Raw genomic sequence first — 15,132 nt, 5'->3', positions numbered from 1 at the left:
AAACTCATGAGTCTGAAATGATTGTTACCCTTGAATAATTTCAAAACCACATAACTGCCATTTCCTGAACTTTTCTCGTAAGCAACCGACATACATATTTAATTCCAAATGTAGTGTCCCTTTCCCCTCTAAAACCCTAGACAAATCGAGATCCTCTATATAGGTTCCTCACCTGTAAAATGGAATTACTCACAATTGTGCAATAACAGAAACCAAATCCACCCTCTTACCTTTCATGTTATTTTTTACCTTTTCTGTGGAATCTATAAAACTACAGTTCTTTTATGGTCAAATTAAATCAAATCAAATTGTATTTGTCACATGCGCCAAATACAACAACCTTACAGTGAAATGCTTACTTACAAGCCCTTAACCAACAATGCTTTAAGAAGTTAAGAAGAAAAAAAGTGTTAAGTATAAAATTGAAAATAAAAAGTAACAAAAAATTAAAAAGCAGCAGTAAAATAACAATAGCGAGGCTATATACAGGGGGTACCGGTACAGAGTCAATGTGAGGGAGCACCGGTTAGTCGAGGTAATTGAGGTAATATGTACATGAAGGTAGAGTTAAGGAAACCAGATTGTGAGAACACAGTCTGACCACATGTCTTTAAGATCTTAAATTTACAACTGAAACACTATATGTCAATGACAGTTAGATATAAAAACAACACCAGTTGAAAACTATATGATCAGTTGTAGCATGGTAAACATCCTACAAAGTACGGCCACGACTGCGTGGCCATGCACGCCTCCAACTCAATCATCAAGTTTGCGGACGACACAACAGTGGTAGGCTTGATTACCAACAACGACGAGACGGCCTACAGGGAGGAGGTGAGGGCCCTCGGAGTGTGGTGTCAGGAAAATAACCTCACACTCAATGTCAACAAAACAAAGGAGATGATTGTGGACTTCAGGAAACAGCAGAGGGAGCACCCCCCTATCCACATCGACGCGACAGTAGTGGAGAAGGTGGAAAGTTCCTCGGTGTACACATCACGGACAAACTGAATTGGTCCACCCACACAGACAGCGTTGTGAAGAAGGCGCAGCAGCGCCTCTTCAACCTCAGGAGGCTGAAGAAATTCGGCTTGTCACCAAAAGCACTCACAAACTTCTACAGATGCACAATCGAGAGCATCCTGTCGGGCTGTATCACCGCCTGGTACGGCAACTGCTCCGCCCACAACCGTAAGGCTCTCCAGAGGGTAGTGAGGTCTGCACAACGCATCACCAGGGGCAAACTACCTGCCCTCCAGGACACCTACACCACCCGATGTCACAGGAAGGCCATAAAGATCATCAAGGACAACAACCACCCGAGCCACTGCCTGTTCACCCCGCTATCATCCAGAAGGCGAGGTCAGTACAGGTGCATCAAAGCAGGGACCGAGAGACTGAAAAACAGCTTCTATCTCAAGGCCATCAGACTGTTAAACAGCCACCACTAACATTTAGTGGCCGCTGCCAACATACTGACTCAACTCCAGCCACTTTAATAATGGGAATTGATGGAAATTTATGTACAAATGTATCACTAGCCACTTTAAACAATGCCACTTAATATAATGTTTACATACCCTACATTACTCATCTCATATGTATATGTATATACTGTACTGTATATCATCCACTGCATCTTGCCATCTTTATGTAATACATGTATCACTAGCCACTTTAACCCAGCCACTTTATGTTTACATACCCTACATTACTCATCTCATATGTATAGACTGTACACTATACCATCTACTGCATCTTGCCTATGCCGTTCTGTACCATCACTCATTCATATATCTTTATGTACATATTCTTTATCCCTTTACACTTGTGTGTATAAGGTGGTAGTTGTGGAATTGTTAGGTTAGATTACTTGTTGGTTATTACTGCAGTGCCGGAACTAGAAGCACAAGCATTTCGCTACACTCGCATTAACATCTGCTAACCATGTGTATGTGACAAATAAAATGTGATTTGATTTGAAGTGCATTCAAGTGTTCTCTCTTGTCTTCTCTCTCCCCTCTTAGCTTATATGCCAGCTTCTCTCTTCTTTTGGCTCTCCTCCCATTCTCTCTCTCTTTCTGACTCTCTCGCTCACATTGTTTTTACCTTCTGAGACGGCACCTGTCCTTCTGGTATTCATCAATGTAACATAGCTATTAAAAGCTTTTTAACACCATCATTTATTACCACATGGTGTGATCCAAGGACACCCCGATAAGAGTCCATACTTATGCTGCGTTCACAACCAAGTGGAAAGGTGGCATTTACCACATACGACTGGGAAAAATCCACTTGAACGCCCCTCCAACTTGTAACTACTAGTGGGAAAATCATCAATCATCCCTGAACTCCGACTTCTCCCACATAACTGACCTCAGACGTCACCTACTAAGGAAATTACCTTGATAACATTTTCTGCAGTTAAATGTAACAACACATTATTTATAAAAAGCTAAATCAATTAATCTGTGTGGCGGCCTAGGAAAACGCTAAACTTTGAATTCTTTATAGCTCTGAAAACTACCAACTGTCCCAAATCCAGATTYTTTCAATCACGGACATAGCTTTATCAGAACCCGAGTTATGAGCATTTAAAGTTGACTTCAGCCAAAATGTTAAAACTGAGAAAATGGCAATGAAAGATTCCGTTAAGTTTATTTCTAATTCCATTGAGACGAATGAGAGAAAAACACCAACACTCAGCTTTATTGTTTCAAAAGAGATTGTCACTATATTTATTATTTTTAAAACAGCAACTGCTGGTATTATTTGCATTAAATAATAAATTATTATATGTAAGAGATAATCAACGAAGGGGCTGTGAGTTCTATGAAAAATAATGAACGACATGGAAGGTGTTTCCAAGACACCCTAGTGGAGTGGAACTGACCTTCAACGGAGTTACATTATTTTCCAGAGAATGCATAGAGCCCTGAGTTGATTATCCCTTTTATACTGTACCATGGCTATAATTTAACACATTTGCCACTAGAAATGGCCATTTGACAGTAGAACTGCATTCAACAATCACCAATAAATTAGCTAGCAAGTTTACTAGATAGCTACAGTAGTTGCCTTGATAACCAAACAAACAGACTTGCTACAGTAGTTTAGCTAACCAAACCAGCAGTCCTAGCTTGCTATTATAAAAATCGAATTCAACAATGCCAATAATGTTTTTAATACGACTTTTCTTTCAAAAGCAGCTCAAACAGAACATGTAAGAACCGGTAACAACAAATTCTTTATAAGAAAAACAGTAAAGAAAGATCTGTTTGATTTGGCTATATACAATACTGGAAGGCATGAATGATGGCAAAAATAATGATCATTTAAATTCAGCTTGCAGGAACGGGTACTGGAACCAGTTGCCCATGTTTCTCCTGGTCATGGAGACAATCTCATCTGCTGAGAGATTAGATTCATTTGTAATTTAGGAAAAGTAAAAACAATACAAATACTCACAACAGAACAAGACAATCACACGAAACATAAATATAACTGTGGAGAGGCAAGGAAAATAGTACAGTAATAGTGTGAAAAAGCCAATAAAGTGACTGAGTAGTTTTGTGTGTTGACTGATACCTGGTTTTGTTGAAGGCCCATATGGCAATGTGAAAGAAGGATTTAATTCTTATTGATAATAATGAATTTGACTCTCTATGACAAACAGTCAAACAAAGAGATCTCTAACACACTCAAACAAAAACTACCAGGTCATAATTCTTACCTTAGCTGAGTGCTCCATGGTGACAGCCACCTCAGATCCAGCTCTCACCACCAGATCCATGAGCCTGCCCCTTCCCTTCACCATCTTACCCTGAGGGGGGGGGGAAAACATGTTTCAGTGCTTTTATCAGTCTTATTTATTTGGGTCCACAATAAAGTAAATTGTCATGGAGACACAATTGTTTTAAAGCGAAGTGGCTCTATTCCTCTTCAAACCTTTGTGTGTCTCTAATCTGTATCTCGCTTTCAATGAATTAACATGAACTTGTTAGCTAGCTAACTTGTTGTGTGGGATATAGGGATGAAAAATACCATGGCTGGTGAAATAGTGAGTTAAACATTTAGGCTAATGCTATACCAGCATGTCTTCAAGCCTGTCTTCAGTGGTATTCACTCCAACAACATTGGCTATAGCTTACCTTAAACAAATTCAAAGTAGATGCAGGTAGTGAAGGCCTGATAGTTTATAAAGTCTAGGTAATGCATTGTGTACTTACAGTAACTAACTAGCTAGCTAATTAACTAGCGTAACATACCTTGCTTGTCAGTGAAGATGCTTTCTCATCTCTCCATTCATGATGAGGTGACAGACGATTGTAAGATAATCCTTGATTAACGGTAATTCAGCGCATACTGGCAGCTTTGCTCAAAGTAATGACAACTAACTATGTAAATCAAACAACAAGCAATGTCGCTATTTTCGGAAAAGTCAGCTGTCAGCTTCAACGATGATTGATTACAACTAGAAAATGGGAAGATGTCGTACGTGTGCTACGATGACATGAACCCAATCCCAATTGCACCCCTTCTTGCCAGGGCACTCATTCACACCCCCTCAAATATTAAAAGAAGTGGATTGTTGTACCTGTGTTGGTAGATAATTAATCTACACCTATCCAATGCTTTTACATCTTGAGGGGAGTAAAAGTGATTGGCCAGGGCTAGCAAGAAATTGAATGCGGCTCAAAATGACAGAAAAATKATAGCAAGATGTCACTCGCTTCCAACAAGTTCTAGGATACTGCAATACTGTTAATATATTTGGATGATTTTTCATGTCATTTTGGCCAGCTAATAGGCCTACCCACTGATCAAGCAACACCGGAAGAAAGTGCGGACCTCTTTTATGAACTTTTGGCTTTTGCTCCGGCTTACGGCTACTTGTAGACAAAATGAAAATCTGACCCACTTTTGTATTGATAACTACATTGTTGATTGTAAATTACAACTTTATACTACTACATTACTAACTAGCTAGCTAATTATTATGTGTCTAAACCAGCTGATTCCATTTATCTGTAGCATGTTAGGCTATCTTGAATGGGCCAAGTCAGCTGTGACACTCTCTGGGAAGTTTGAGATAGCGTGTTCACATTGGGCATGCTAGCTAATGTAGAAAAAAACGTGGAAATTAACCATTTTCCTTAAGTAATCATACAATATTGTTATATTACAATAAAGTGAAGGATTTAAAGTATCCAAAACAACCAAAATCGCAATTTCCACAGAAACGGAATTTCATTGCAATTGGAAATTGCATGATAGCTGTACTTTTAGTTTATGTTTGATGCAGATTGTTGGCCATTAGCTAATCTGCATTTCTAAACGAGTTCAAAGCACGTGAATGCATCCAACTGGTATTTATGACTTCACAACTGGTAATTACCACGTTCCCACTTGGTTATGAACGCAGCATTTGCACATTCCGGGAGCAGCTTTCACACCTGGGTATGACCACACCCACTGTAACCCACCTGGGGTATGAAGCATAGCACTGAGGTCATAAGGTTATCCCTTTTGGTAACAATGACACTGACTGCCCTGGGTGACCTAATTAGACCACTGACACTGATTGAACTGTGTTCCTTCATAGTCATTGATGGAGAAACGGGTGAGAGAGAGAGAGAGAGAGAGAGAGAGAGAGAGAGAGGAGAGAGAGAGAGAGAGAGAGAGAGAGAGAGAGAGAGAGAGAGAAGAGAGAGAGAGAGAGAGAGAGAAGAGAGAGAGAGAGAGAGAGAGAGAGAGAGAGAGAGACGAGAAGAGAGAGAGAGAGAGAGAGGAGAGAGAGAGGAGAGAGAGAGAGAGAAGAGAGAGAGAGAGAGAGAGAGAGAGAGAGAGAGAGAGAGAGAGAGAGAGAGAGAGAGAGAGAGAGAGAGAGAGAGAGAGAGAGAGAGAGAGAGAGAGAGAGAGAGAGAGAGAGAGAGAGAGAGAGAGAGAGAGAGAGAGAGAGAGAGAGAGAGAGAGAGAGAGAGAGAGAGAGAGAGAGAGAGAGAGAGGAGAGAGAGAGAGAGAGAGAGAGAGAGAAGAGAGAGAGACAAGAACAAGAAAGGGAAAGAGTAGCTAAGGGAGAAAGGAAAGAGAGTGAAGGAAAGTAAGGAGACAATGAACACACACACTGTACTTTCTCCCAAGAGAGCAGCTGTGAAATGCCAGTGTTACAGTTGGTGAGAGATGCCATTCGCCTGGAGTGACAGAGAGGACTGTTGTGTAAACAGCAAGGTTCCCTTGGCGTGACATCAGACACAGGGACAGAGGGGGACAGAGGGGAGGGGGTCAGGGAGGAAATTCATAGTCAATTTATCCCACTATTTCACTCACGGTGAGATGTTGTGTAGGCCTAAGTGTTCTGTTCAGTGTACAGCATTTGTCCCTTTTTTAAACGGGAGCCACGTAAGAGCAACTCTACTGTATAGGCCTACAGTACATGTCTGAAGTCAAGAAACAGGACAGACAACCCAGTTCAGTGACCTCCATGGTAATGCCCCGTTAAAGTGCATGTCGGAACTCTGAAATGTCCGATTGCCTAACTGGTTGTGTGTTAATCACGTGCAGCGTTCAACGAATTACCAAGTCGGAAATGTATGAGCTTCCTAGTTCCGACTATCATGGAACGCACTAAAGCATCAAGCACAAGTCATGTCCACGCTCTCTTATCAGCCAACCAACAAAAGAGACTCCATTTTGATCAATTGTCTTTGAGAAGTCCATAACCCTGTTTGCACAAGCTCCTAACATGCCCCGGGATTACAAGATGTAGCAGATGAAATGTCAGGGACCTCATGAACTTGTCTCAACAGTGAAGACTTTTCACTGTAAGAAATGTTTAAGTTTCTTTAAGCTCTGCAAGTTTCCCTGCCTCTGGTAATCTTTCCCTGCCCCTCTTGGTGCATCTTTCCCTGCCTCTGGTGCATCTTTCCTGCTCTGGTCATCTTCCTGCCTCTGGTGCATCTTTCCCTGCCTCTGGTGCATCTTCCCTGCCTCTGGTGCATCTTTCCCTGCCTCTGGTGCATCTTTCCCTGCCTCTGGTGGCATATTTCCCTGCCTCTGGTGAATCTTACCTGCCTCTGGTGAATCTTTACCTGCCCTCTGGTGAATCTTTACCTGCCTCTGGTGCATCTTTACCTGGCCTCTGGTGCATCTTTCCTCTCTGGTCATCTTTACCTGCCTCTGGTGCATCTTTACCTGCCTCTGGGCATCTTTCACCTGCCTCTGGTGCATCTTTTACTGCCTCTGGTGCATCTTTACCTGCCTCTGGTGCATCTTTACCTGCCTCTGGTGCATCTTTACCTGCTCTGGTGCATCTTTACCTGCTCTGGTGCATCTTTACCTGGCTCTGGTGCATTTTACCCTGGCTCTGGTGCATATTTACTGCTCCTGGTGCATCTTTACCTGGCTCTGGTGCATCTTTACCTGCCTCTGGTGCATCTTTCCCTGCCTCTGGTGCATCTTTCCCTGCCTCTGGTGCATCTTTCCCTGCCTCTGGTGCATCTTTACCTGGCTCTGGTGCATCTTTACCTGGCTCGCTGTGAGAACATCTGTAAGAAAGTAGTGAGTCACTTTCGCCACATAGACACAGAGAAAGGAGAGAGAAGCCGAGGCAAACATACAAAGAGACTCTTTCCTGTCTAGATTATAGCCTTTGTCCTGTTCATTTTCCATGAGACATTAACGACCACTTAAGAGTCAGCTATCTAACACTAAACCCACATAAGAGTCAGATCAGTTCCATACTACTGTATGTCTAGACCTCCCCAACCTTTATAAATACCTTACTCTAACTCAGCTTTACTTCATTTCTATTCTGAAACTCTCTGAAGACAATAGAGAATCAGCTCCCTGACAACACCAACATGGACTAACACAGCAAACAGACAGTAACCAACAGCAGTCTTCCCTTCCACAGATGACACACTTGGTAACCGTCCAGATCTCTACACAACACAGCCCAGGAAAGTGGCACGCCATGAGCAGCAAACAAACCATGGATGAGGAGTAGGAGAATGAATGGATGAAAAAGAAGGATAGAGGGGTGAAAGTGAAATCTGAGAGGAAGCGAGAGCCAGGAAAGTGATTATTGAGAGAAGGTGAGGAGGAAATAAAGACAATTCAGAGAAGGGGGGACTATGCAGTCTCAGTCGCTGTGGCACTGGGAGGTAAAAAAACCCAGCAAAAGGCAGAAACCCACAGCAAAGACAGAACTTTCCCAGGGAATGGAACACACGATTGAAACCATTGATACAGACGGCCGCTTAATTCATAACAGCTCACAGAAAGGGATGGAATGAGACAGACAGACAGACAGACAGACAGACAGACAGACAGACAGACAGACAGACAGACAGACAGACAGACAGACAGACAGAGGAAAATAGAGAACATAGCGGGGAGAAAGAGAGTGAGAAAGAAAGAAAGAGAGATGAGGGGGAAAAAACTGAGGGAGAGGAGGGGCTTTGCACAGCAAATTAAAGTTGTCTCATTGGATCTGGTCGCCATATTTGTCATGGTAGCATGCCAGTGACAGATAATAGCAGGGGAAACAACAGGATGTTGGCAGAGTTGTTCTCAGGTGGGCCAGTGTGGCTCAACCCGGGCAGGCAGGTGTGGGGTGGGATGTGGTGGCTGATGCTGAGGCTTCCTCTGACATTGTTAAACTGCTGCCAGGGGCAGGGTGGTGGTGGTAACTAACTGGTGCTTTCTGACTCATCACATTTACCGCATGCTAGTCTCTTTGATGTGGTGGAATGAAACAGTGTAGGAATCCTAGCTGTTTTTGATATACTCCAAACTTCCTGCAAAATCCTGACAACAATTTCAGTCACGACATACAGTACATGGATATTGCAGATAGTTTGGAGTATAAGCTACAACAGCTAAGATTCCTGCACTGTTCCATTCCAGCACATCAAAGAGAATAGAATGGGGAAAATGAGACCACCTGAGAACAACTATCTGCCAGCATATAGGCCTGGCTGTAGTTTCCCTACTATTACTTAAACAGGGTGGGGTGAGCCCGCTGCATTGCCCCCAGCCTGATATAAAATGGCTACAATTTATTTCAAAATCCTAGAACATTTTGATGGACCTTTGGAAATAAACCTCTTGAAATAAACACCAGTGGCACCAGTTCCCAACATGGGTAGACACGTAAGGGGCCCAGCTCTTCAGAGTGTGAAATATCTTCTTTTTAAGACTTTTACACAAAGTGTGAAATATCTAATGTCGCCAAGCAGACAAAGTCAACGCTTATGTCATCACCTGAGTGAAACACTGCAACTACTCTATATTTACAGTAACTGCATGCCACAGAATACTATACCAATGTAGAAAGAACATAGGCTGATACTTGATCAAAGACATCCTGTTCTTTTAAATTAATAGGAGGGTTGTTCCACGAAATGAGTTGGTGTGATTTCTTTTTTTTTYYCACTTAATTTTAACATTCAAAGYTGGTTGTATGCAACAGGGATGGGCAATTGAACGCAAACTTCACCAAAAAAAAAGTAATTGTTCAACTATTTCTAGCCTGTCTATACATGGTAACAGGGTTGACGTGTTATGCTCGACCCATTTAGTTTTCCACCACAAAACACCAGAAAATTGCCAAAAAGAGTAGAACCAGCTCACCTGCTTTTACACTATGATGATTTGACTAATAGAGATTCAACGTGTCTTCGTTTTGTTATGTTTTTAAAAAGGAACAGTTTCACCAAATTAAAACAACAATTCAGTTCAAGTAACAGGGTTGACCCTAAAATGAGGGACAGGTTGAATCACTAATCACATTAAATAAATAATCATCTTCAGAAATGACTTCGTCAAAGCAACAAAATACCTAGGGATTTACAATGAAACTTGAAGAAATGTTGGGGTTAAGTGGGTTAAAATCTTCAGAGAAGTCACAGCGAGTGCACAGAGGGGCATAAATTCTGAATTTCTGCACTTTAGCACGTCTTTATTCATATAAAAAAACGTATTAATTGAATTGTCCATGTGATCTATATTAAAGGGAACTTCATTTAATATAACAGGCTTTTAAAATCCAATATCGGTGTACATTTTCTACTTAAAGGTAGACTCTGCGATATGACGTTGATGCAGAAAGTATACAGCATAGTGGGTCAATTTCCGCAACAACTAATAGCGTTAAAGCGCAAGGCTCAACTTTGCCACTGTTTTGGTTCCCTGGCTACCACGCTGTAACAGTGTGAAGCGAACCAGTGCACATACGCAGATACTGTGTGTGACTGTGTGAGAGCGAAGTCTTGCATTTCATCTCAATACCTACAGTGCTGCTCGTGGCAACATAATTTCGCTGAAAATATCAAAGGGACTCATTTTGTGGAATGACCCATGAATGAATGCCTGCTTTTAGAAGGTTCCTCTAAGAGTTCAGGCCAGGTGCATACAACCTATTCACTTACTCTCTGTGTTTCAAACTCATATTTTTTCTTCTTCGGATTATAAAGTCTAATGAACCAGGTGATTTCAGCATTCTGATGCTGGATGCTGAGGTAATGAGATATGCTTACCCCGAAGGCTACAATTTGAGTTAGTCTGAGACTGTGAAGCAATAGAAGTAGCCTACACTGTAAAACCATGCGTTTAGAATGCAAGATTAAACATGATAGTCAGCTTTTTCCAGTCAGTTTCCAACCTGGAAAATACCTTTATCTCCTAAGTGTTCAGATTTAATTTCCCATCGTCTTGTTTAGAGTGCATTTAATCATTCGAAATTTGGCTTTACACCCTACAGTGTTAAAACAACACCCCCAGTGTTTAGTGTTTAAAACCTAACCACCTTGTGCTGAATAAACATATGCGTGTGTTTAAAAGTGTGTGTGACACTTATGTGTTTTCATTTAAATTCTAAATTCCTTGATGCGTTCAAAAAGTGTTATAGACAAGTTTTTAGTTATGTTTTCAGATCCTAAACACTTGGTTTGACAGTGTAGTCTGACTCTGTATCAAAAACCTGATTTCAAAACAATTAGCCAGCATTTTGCACACCAGGAAGAATAGTTGCTGCCTCTGCAAAAGCTAATGGGATCCAAATAAATTTGAATAAAAAAAATATATGAAATAAAAAATGTACAATTTAAATAATTTGACAAGTAAACAGCTAATCAGTTGTCTGGTCTTGTTCAAGTGCTTTTGCCTCAGGGAGACTGGTGATTTGTGGTTGATTGATTGACATAGGCATATATTTCTGTGTTTAAGCACCACCAGGCTAGAGCAGACATGAATAAACCAAATAAGCATGCACCATAGAAACGGTAGCACTTTTATTAAGTGAGTAAGAACCGTGCGTAATGCATGTCCCGAACCTCTCAGCCGCAGCATCCGAGCTCACGACAGACGACAACGACCTCACCTGGCAGCCTTCCAAGTCCTCACTCACCTTTCCACTTGTTGCATAATAATCCACCGTCTCCCCGTTCTTCCTCCACGTCTACTGCGAGTTAGTAAATTAATAGGCAAACTGTATATTCACTCTGTCACTCCAGTCCGTTGTCAGATAGGCTCCTCTGCTGCATAAAGTTTACGAAGCGTCCCGTGGCGCATGCCAGGTCCCACGAAAAGATGTCGTGTTTAGTTTAACTGTAACACAGGCAGAATGGACGGCTCAATTTGGGCAGAAACTGCAGTACTGGGAAATCAGATTTGTTCGGATGCTTGAACGAGAGTCCTGGGCAATTCCCTCGTTTTCCTTTTTTATGTCTCACTTTTCTCTCTCCCTCACAGTCCCGAGCTGGGATTCGCACGCTCTACCCGCCCTCATCAGCAGCAGCCAATGGCGCGAAGACCTCGTGCGTTGATGAAATATTTGCCTCTATACCAAACCCTTTACATTGGAATTAGAGATACAGTAACTGTCAAACGTTTGGACACACATACTCATTCAGGGGKTTTTCTTTATTTTACTATTTTCTACATTGTAGAATAATAGTGAAGACATCAAAACTATGAAATAACCAGAGGCGATTTTAGCATGTAAATCTTGGTGGGGCATAAAATGGCAGCAAAGCCGCTACACAGCACAACACTAATCAATACATGAATTGCACTATAACGGTGACAAACGGTGCCCACAAACTGTTAGGGCCTACATAAAACTGTCCCAACAGCAGAGTCCCAAAAGCAGTCCCAACACTTTACCACTGCTACTGTACACCTGGCTATCAGCAGAGCCTTGTCTGGCAGCGAAACAGTTCATTCAGCCTCCTTTACTGCCTTTAAAAAAAACATAGCTGCTGACTTGCACAAATACGGTTTCTACGGACATTCGAGATGTACAAACTATGGCATAAGGAGACGACAAGTGGATAAGAGGCCATCCGTAATTTCGATTAAGACATTAATGAGCGAGCTAGAACGGACGTAGTCAATATAACTATTTCTTCAGCACTTTTGAAATGTACAGCGACAGAATTCAGAACATGGGCCATTCTTACAGTGTTCTCCCTGTACACCAAGTCAGAACCGTAGGATAAATAAAGGGGCCATATAAGCAGACAATGAAAGCGCTTACAATATTCAATGATTCTATTTATCTAAAACAAGTTATAGGCTACATGTGCACCACCAAGTCAAAACAGTAGGTGAAATTAAGAGGGGAAAATAGACAAAATTATTAGGGTGAGGCACATTGGCTACTAACAGCTTACTACACAACATACACTTACTATTACTTTCYTAGCTACAGTATACATACAGTACCAGTCAAAAGTTTGGACACACCTACTCATTCAAGGGTTTTTCTTTATTTTTTACTAGTTTCTATATTGTAGAATAATAGTGAAGACATCAAAACTATGTTAAACAAATCAAAATATATTTTATATTTGAGATTCTTCAAAGTAGCCACCCTTTGCCTTGACGACAGCTTTGCAAACCCTTGGCATTCTCTCAACCAGCTCCATGAGGTAGTCACCTGGAATCCATTTCAATTAACAGATGTGCCTTGTTTAAAGTTAATTTGTGGAATTTCTTTCCTTCTTAATTCTGTTTGAGCCAATCAGTTGTGTTGTGACAAGGTAGGGGTGGTATACAGAAGATAGGGCGGCGCACAATTGGCCCAGCGCCGTCCGGGTTAGGGTTTGGCCGGGGTAGGTCGTCATGGTAAATAGGAATCTGTTCCTAACTGACTTGCCTAGTTAAATAAAGGTTAAATAAACATTTTTAAAAATTGCCCTATTTGGTAAAAGACCAGTCCATATTATGGCAAGAACAGCTCAAATAAGCAAAGAGAAACGACTGTCCGTTATTACTTTAAGACATCAACACGGAAAATGTCAAGAACTTTGAAAGCTTTTGTTTTTACCCCTTTTTTCTCCCCAATTGGTAGTAGTTACAGTCTTGTCTCATCACTGCAACTCCCGTACAGACTCAGGAGAGATGAAGGTTGAGAGCCATACATCCTCCGAAACACAACCCAACCTAGCTGCACTGCTTCTTGACACAATGCACATCCAACCCAGAAACCAGCTGCACCAATGTGTCAGAGGAAACACCGTACACCTGGCGACCTGGTCAGCACGCACTGTGCCCAGCCCACCACAGGAGTCACTAGTGCACAATGAGACAAGGATATCCCTGCCAGCCAAACACTCCCTAACTCAGACAATTGTGCGTCGCCCCTTGGACCTCCCGGTCGCGGCCAGCTGCGACAGAGCCTGAGCGCGAACCCAGAATCTCTGGTGGCACAGCTAGCACTGCGATGCAGTGCCTTAGACCACTGCGCCACCCAGGAGGCCCTCTGAAAGAAGACCCAGAAGACCCAGAGTTACCTGCAGAGGATAAGTTCGTTAGAGTTACCAGCCTAAAAAATTGCAGCCAAAATAAATGCTTCACAGAGTTCAAGTAACAGACACATCTCAATGTCAACTGTTCAGAGGAGACTGTGTGAATCAGGCCAAATCATGGTTAAATTGCTGTAAAGAAACCACTACTAAAGGACACCAATAAGAAGAAGAGACTTGATTGGGCCAAGAAACACGAGCAATGGACATTAGACCAGTGGAAATCTGTCCTTTGGTCTGATGAGTCCGAATATTAGATCTTTGATTCCAACCGCAGTGTGAGACACAGAGTAGGTAGTAGTAGTAGTCTTTGTGAGATGCAGAGTAGGTGAACAGATGATCTCAGCATGTGTGGTTCCCACCGTGAAGCATGGAGGAGGTGTGATGGTGATGGTGGTGTGGGGGTGCTTTGCTGGTGACACTGTCAGTGATTTATTTAGAATTCAAGGCACACTTAACCAGCATGGCTACCACAGCATTCTGCAGCGATACGCCATTGTCACGGCTGTTGAAGGAAGTGGACCAAGGTGCAGCGTGGTGAGCGTACATTTTCTTTTATTAAAAAAAATGACACCAACAAAACAACAAACGAGAAAACAACCGTGAAGCTAAAGGCTATAGTGCCAACAAACAAAGACAACTTCCTACAAAAACAGGTGTTAAAAAGGGCTACCTAAGTATGGTTCTCAATCAGAGACAACGATAGAAAGCTGTCCCTGATTGAGAACCCTACCCGGCCAAAACATAGAAATACAAATAATAGAATATAGAATACCCACCCCAACTCACATCCTGACCAAACCAAAATAGAGACATAAACAGGATCTCTAAGGTCAGAGCGTGACAGCCATCCCATCTGGTTTGAGCTTAGTGGGACTATCATTTGTTTTTCAACAGGACATTGACCCAATACACCTCCAGGCTGTGTAAGGGCTATTTGACCAAGAAAGGGAGTGATGGAGTGATGCATCAGGGGACCTGGCCTCCACAATCACCCAAGTTCCCAGTTGTCTTGAACTGACTGAAGTCAGATTTCACAGTTCCGAGTTAACAGTTGTTTTGAGCGCGACAGAAATCCTGATGGGTTGACAGCATGGCTAATGTTGAATGTTTATCATTTTAAGCTTGGAAAAGAGACCCTTAAACCCAGAATTGGGACCACACACACTACACACACACAAACACTCACTCCACTGAGTAGCAGGCTAGTGATTGCTTTTCAATGCTTGCAGTTAGCCACTGATTCCTTCTAAATCACTCATTGTTGAATTAGCGATTTCCAACTTGATGTGTAATGTTTATGTCCAATGCCCGATGA

The 15,132-nt window shown here is 42.1% G+C and overlaps 1 protein-coding gene across 1 annotated transcript in view; it reads right to left on the bottom strand.

Moving 5' to 3' along the window:
• LOC111974623 (collagen alpha-1(VII) chain-like) overlaps positions 1 to 11,756 on the bottom strand; it is a 106,952-nt gene extending 95,196 nt beyond the window's left edge. The window contains exon 1 of the mRNA XM_070442872.1: positions 11,414 to 11,756. The gene's annotated coding sequence lies outside the window, so the exon portion shown is untranslated. The remainder of the gene's footprint in view (positions 1 to 11,413) is intronic.
• Positions 11,757 to 15,132: the final 3,376 nt, after the last annotated feature.

Source organism: Salvelinus sp. IW2-2015, linkage group LG1 (genome assembly GCF_002910315.2).
Source record: "Salvelinus sp. IW2-2015 linkage group LG1, ASM291031v2, whole genome shotgun sequence".
In the NCBI taxonomy this organism is placed as follows: Eukaryota; Metazoa; Chordata; class Actinopteri; order Salmoniformes; family Salmonidae; genus Salvelinus; species Salvelinus sp. IW2-2015.
The sequence above is the reverse complement of the archived record's forward strand: the minus strand, read 5'-3'. Positions and strand labels throughout refer to the sequence as shown.